This window comes from Hibiscus syriacus, unplaced genomic scaffold (genome assembly GCF_006381635.1).
Source record: "Hibiscus syriacus cultivar Baekdansim isolate YM2019G1 unplaced genomic scaffold, ASM638163v2 tig00110830_pilon, whole genome shotgun sequence".
Lineage (NCBI taxonomy): Eukaryota > Viridiplantae > Streptophyta > Magnoliopsida > Malvales > Malvaceae > Hibiscus > Hibiscus syriacus.
Window position 1 is genome coordinate 116423 of NW_024062881.1, and position 6781 is coordinate 123203.

The following is a 6781-nucleotide window of genomic DNA, read 5'->3' on the forward strand; positions in this document are numbered from 1 at the left end:
CACTGAAAGACTCAAGCTATCAAGTTTATTACTCTACTTTAGTGAGTATACTTGTATACTCATTGTTTACTCTATGGTAAACATTATGGTACTGCTGAGGTTTTTTCATCTCAGAGCTCACACACCCCTCTAGTCTACCAAGAATGTGGCCCCCAGAATCTCTGCATCAGACACCACACTCTCGACTAGTCCACTCATTGAGTTTTAGACCTTGTGCCCAAACTAGTCAACTTTAGGTGTCTCACGCACTTATATGATGCTATTATAGTTAGTAGATCGCAACAAAAAAAATATTAAAACAACCACAGACTTATAAGGTTTATTTTAACTCCAGACCGCATCAAATCATATGCAACAAAACATAGAAGCTGCCTTGGAGAAGTATCCAACCATATGAAAACCTCGATCATCACATTCACACAAAACATAGAATAAAAATAGGTCAACGTCGTAATAAAGGGTCTTGTGGTCAAGGAACAACTTTCCTAAATAACAAAGATTATACCCATAAACCTTGTTCTTTTTGCCATCAACCTGTCTCAAAATATTTGAACAAAGGAATACCAATGTCAGCAAAGATCTGATGCATTCTATAATAAGACATGTTTAAGCAGGAAAACACAACAAAGGGATAGGAAAAAAAAAGAAAAATGGTGAAAAACATTTATATGCTCGTATTGGAAGTTGAAAAAAGCATACACCACCTTTTTTTCAAAATATCTTTCAAGAAAATCTTATGATTATTTGATTTTATGTAAAAACAAAAAGCAGTTAAAATTGAACTTACAAAAAGAAAAAACAATAATGTGGGTTCACAGAAAACCAGAATCATATAGATTTTACTTAACTACAATGAGGAAAGACTTTTCTTTTTCATTTTTGAGATTTGGAACAAAAAGTAGCAGCAGTAAAAGCTTTTCAAGAATATACCTCAAACATTGACAGTGTACCACTTCGATATATTTTGTCCCCAGGGGATGCTTCAAATCACACTTCCTCTATGGAGTAAAAATTAAACAGAGAGTTAATATTGATTTTGCCTACCCCATTTGTAACTTGCATCAATTAGAAATGGGGTAAAATCAAAGACAAAACACTCACACACATATATATCACAAAGAATTTCCAAAAGCTTTTTTTTTTCAAGGCAGTAATATCCTACATCTGTACAACATTCCAACCTATCATAAGATAAGCGAATACACTACATGGAATGCAATTTAAGATATTAATTGAAGACATGGAGAATAAAGATTATTCTTGCCATATAGTGATCTTAAAACACAAGCTCCATTCTTAACCATTTGGGAAACAAATGAAGAATAATAGTGGCACCATTAACTAAGTTTTTGTGATTTCCAAGTACTTAAAGAAAAAAATATATTGATAATCAATCATACATAAAAACCAGATACTTGCAGTTTAGCAAGCAAACTACACATCCCATAATTGCTTCTATCTTAACCAATTAGGACAAAAAGGAAAGAAAATGAGGAAAACCTCGACTCACAGATCTACACCTACATAATTTGTATAGTATTAGAGGATCGATAGAAGGATAATTCTTGTCTTGTGCACAAATTAAGCAAAACAATAACAAGATGAGAAGTATCACTTGCCAAGACAAGATCATTGACTTCAATCCACATCATACATGGAGAGAAGAAATGTTAGGCATCACTTATCAAATCATTTGACACTCAGTTACTTTCAGCCAAAACATACATAACAAAAATATGTGGTAAACAAAACTTATATTCATGATTAAAAAAAAGTAAAATCACATTACAATATTCAAGGTTACCATAAAGAAACTAGAACATAGTCAACAATTAAGTTACTATAAACTAATGCAACCCTAAGTATTGTAAGGGGAAATGTTTATTACTACATTGAAGCAAAGCTCACCATATGCCTTTGAAGTTGCTCTTTGTGTTTCATGAAGTTGAGGTAAAACTCACAAAAATACAACTTCAATGAATCATTATATTCTGGTGGAAAGGGGGAAAAGTACCATGTCTCAATTTCATATCTTCCAAGTTCTATGGTCGAAATATTTGTCACCTTTGTGAATTCCTCATGCTCATGCAAGCTAGCAGCATCTAGTTCTTCATGACCCTACATAAAAGAAAGCAACATACAGTTACATATAACAGAATTTCACAAAAGCAACATTTGGAAATTTCAAATTAGCCTATGATCTTTACACATCACTGAGCAAAAGGTGTGGATTTACTTACAACCTTGATGTGTGTCTCATCCATCTTATGTTTTTGGTGGCGAGTCATTCTTAAGCTTGTAACCTGAGAACCCCATGAGCAAAATATTCACATAAATACACCATCAGAATACAAATAGAGAAGAAACTGAAATGTAATGCTAGGCATTGTAAAAGAAACTTTACCTTGTCTTCAACCTTAACATCAACAACTGTTTCCACTGAATCAAGATCAAGTTGTTCAAGCTTCACCCATTCATCTAGCCTCATATTAACTATCATCATCGTAACAAAAAAAACATAACAATTTCCAAAGTTCCCAACATAAATAATTCTAAAATTTTCAATTCAATAATAAAGACCTAGTACCCACCTCTAGAGAGAGTATACTCGACCTCCTCTTTTTCGTTACCTCAGGCTCCTGCACTCCGTTAAAGGATGCCAGAGGCTTCTGGTCGTCACCGACTGGCTCGACAGCGGCGTGGGATTGTATTGAACCATTCTCCATTATCGTCGGCGTGTCTATTAAACCCATGATGTCGGTTTGAGAGGGTTTCATCCTTCGAGTGGGCTCGTCAATACAAAAAGGGTTGAAGAAACTCAAATAAATTAAAAGACGACATTTAGAGATGACACACAATGAAAACTGCACTCCGTGTGTTTGCTAAATTTTTTGGATTATGACTATTAAATATGACACATATTATTGTAAGTCATAAGTTGTTCAGATTTTAAGAAACATGACATTTTTTATGACACACATTTTTTACAAGTCATAAATTAGCGTGTGTCATCATTCGTGTCTCATTAAAGGTATATTTTCTTGTAGTGGTTTTTCCCAATACTGACGAGCTTAATAAGGTGGCAACTGGAACAAGAACTGAGGATGGTGCGACACCTTCTGATGCTCCAATCTCATATTCTACTCCCTTAGTTAGAGAAAGCATGTCTAGTCTATGTTCGACTGACCAGGACAAGTTAATGATGTTGAAGATGCTACTCAACCAAATGCATAAGTTTGTGAAGTTAATGATGTTGAAGATGTTGTTCAACATAATGCACAAGTTCGTGAAATGTGTTAATCCCTAATCAACATCACATAGTGATACATACATCACAAGGCTCACATTAAAGAAAGATGGACTAACTCTTCCAATGGAATCACAATACCAAGTCTTGGAAAAGAAGAAAAACAGATCAACAGAGTTACGACGACTTTTTGAATTGGATCCTGATTTTATTTGTCAATATCCTTCTGTTGTTATGATCGAATTTCTCTTAGCTTTCCAACGGTTCTTGAATCGCCTCAATCTGATATCAGAAACTCCAGATATTATCATTTTAGTGAATACAATGCATGCAAAAAATTCTCTATGGGGATTAATACGAGATTTTGTAAATATTATGAATTTTCAATATTTTTATTGATTATTTGTAATATAAATTAATATAGGATGATGTATTATCTTTTAGGATTAGATTTATTATTTTATTGTGAATTAAGAGAGGTTTAAAACAATTATCTTTAGTTTATTGTTATTTTATTAGTTAGTCATGTTAGTACAAGGATTCCTCCAAGTCTATATAAGGAGGCTCATTCTCCATACTGTAAACACAACAACTTTTCTTCTTTAATATACAATACAACAAGATATCGTTTTTGCAAGAGTTGATTGCCTTGTGCCTTTGAAGCAACTTCTTCTTTAATTATTCTGAGTTGATTGCCTTGTGCCTTTTCATTGTGATTAACAGGGCTGGTTAGATCTGTATTATCGAGTTTGCCTTCTCATCGCGACTAGGAGGGTTCGATAGGACATATCCAACTATCATCATCACGCCACCTTATCTTCAACCTACATCCATCTTCACTCCATTTCCCTATCCCAATTAAGGTTTGCATTAACCCTATACCTATCGGGGTAAATTTTAAAAGATGTTTCTCTCACAATCTGACCATCCGATTTCAAATTCGTCTTCACCATATTTCTCATCTTTTCCTCCTTTAAAAAATGAGCCATCATTCATCAAGATCATATTATAAACACCTTGGGTGCCTATCACAAGGGAGATAAGAGCATCTTTCTTCATTACATGTTTAAATCTTAGTCTTTACTTATTACATTGTTTTCGATTGTCTTTACTTCTCTTCAATTTTATTACCCTTGTTTTCTTTGTCCTAATCTCATCTCTTTCTTGATTTTTCCAGCAATTAAAATCATCCTTGAAACTGTAATCTTGATGCCACCTTCCAAACAACCATTCAAAGCAGTGGCGGATGCACTAAGCCTCCATAGGGGCCAAGTGCATTCCCATTATTTTGGAAATGTGGTTAAATTTAGCTTAATGTGTTAAGGAAAAAAGAAAAAAATTACAATTTTTGCATACCCATTATTTTTAAGAAAAGAAATTTAAAATTTTGGGCCCCTATTCTTAAATTTCTAGATCCGCCACTTATTCAAAACCCTTCATTTCGTCATCGACTTTAGAGCCCTAGACTGATATTGTTTTCCCCAATTTTCATTTTGAGCGATGATTTTCTTCTTTTTCAGAGTGTTGATTCTTTTCTTTTATTATGTAAATTCAATTGTTCTCAGTTAATCTTGGTTCATGCAATAATGAAAGTTGAGATTTCAGTCACCCATTGTATCTCCATCCCTCTGATACACTGGATTTACTCCTTGTTTCTTAGTAATTTGTCGGGATCAAAAATTAGAATGTTTGGAGCAAGGCGATGCAAATTGCCTTACTCGTGAAGAACAAGCTCAGTTTGGTTGACGGTGAATGCAGGAAGGAAGATTATCCAGAGGCTTTACGCGAGGCTTTATGCTCTCAATGGGAGCAATCCAACGTAATTGTGCTCTCGTGGATTGTGAACATTGTTTACAAGGAACTATCGGTTGGAAGTGTTTTTGCTTCTAATGTTGCTCGTGTTTGGAAGGACTTGCGTGAGAGATTTGATAAGGTACATGGTTCTCGGTTCGTTTTTCTTCATCGTGAAATTGCTTTAATAAGCCATGAAGAGTCCATTGTGTCAACATATTTTCCTCGAGTCAAACTTTTGTGGGAGGAGTATAATGCCTTGGTTCCGATTCCAACATACGATTGTTATGTAAATCAATAGGTTGCTCAATATTTTGCTCAACAATAGTTATTTCAATTTCTCATGGGTCTCAATGAGTCATTTGCATCAATTCGAATTCATATCCTCTTGATACAACCTCTTCATTTGGTTAATCAGGCGTACTCCATGCTTGTGCAAGAGGAGTCGTAGCGTTCTCATCTGGCTGGAGTATCTTCTTTTTCAGAAATGCTGCTTTGTTATCCAATGTTTCTGGGAATTCTTGTCATCGGTGGTTCAATGAAGTTTGTGACCATTGTAAAGTGAAAGGGAACAAGAAGGAAAACTGCTATCACCTTATTGGTTTTCCTCAAGATTTTATGTTTACAAAGAAGAAGACTGATCCTAACGCGATGACAGTTACTATGAGGATTGGGCATGATCGAAATTCAGATGCAGGGTTTGTTGAGCTTGATTCTACCCTTACGGTACCACGGTTTACTCAATAGCAGTATCATCAGATTATTGAGCTACTGATTCAAAACATTGCCTCTGTTTCGGTTTCTAATTTAGCAGGTATGGTTAGTGAATGTTTACCTACTTCTGTTAATTCTTTGATCTGGATTTTAGACTAAGGGGCTACTGACCATATGATGTTTAATTTTCAAAGTTTGTGTTCACCTGTTTCATGTGCTTCTGACTCGAAAGTTGTCCACCTTCCTAATGCTAATATCGTACCCATTACACATATTGGATCTTGTCACATCAGTTCAAATATAACCATTTCCAATGTTCTTTTTATAGCCAATTTCACTCATAATTTTCTTTCTGTTTCGAGACATACCCAAGAAATAAACTGTCAAGTTGTTTTCTATCCTAATTTTCGTGTTGTGTAGGATCGCTCAAATAGAAGGACACTGAGATTGGTAAAGCTTCTCAAGGTCTCTACTTCTTGGATTCTTCTAGCTTCACTAGTTTGTCTAGTTCATTAGTTTTATTATTCTGATTTAAACTATACATTTTTGTTTCTTTATTTTTATGTATATGTTACTAAATGTTTTATTATTATGTTATATCGTATATGTATGCATATGTTTAATTAATTTTCCTTAACCCATGCATGTTTACATACATTGATATATTATATTATATTATTTCATTTCATTGAGATTAATTTAATTTATGAATTAGTCTTGTATCAACATTTTGTATATCCCACATACTTGATTAAATTTTTTTAGCTCGTTCGAACATTTTCAAGAACACTTATCGTAGAATGGGTGTAAAAAGCACCACATTACAGAGGTATTACCTTTCAATGCAACATTCGAACGAAGGATAAACTTGAAATAAAATAGAGCATTTTTATTTATCTATTAAAACGATAGTAATATTTTGATTTGCCTTTTTTATTTTAATTTAAGTATTGACAATTTATGTTTGTTTTTGAAAAAGTAACAGATTATTTCACACATATTTTGATATTAAATTTATATGATTTAATA

General features: G+C 33.8%; 1 pseudogene; it reads right to left on the reverse strand.

The window, feature by feature from the left end:
- Positions 1-345: 345 nt before the first annotated feature.
- LOC120142453 lies at positions 346-2726 on the reverse strand (annotated as a pseudogene).
- Between the last annotated feature and the right edge of the window lie 4055 nt (positions 2727-6781).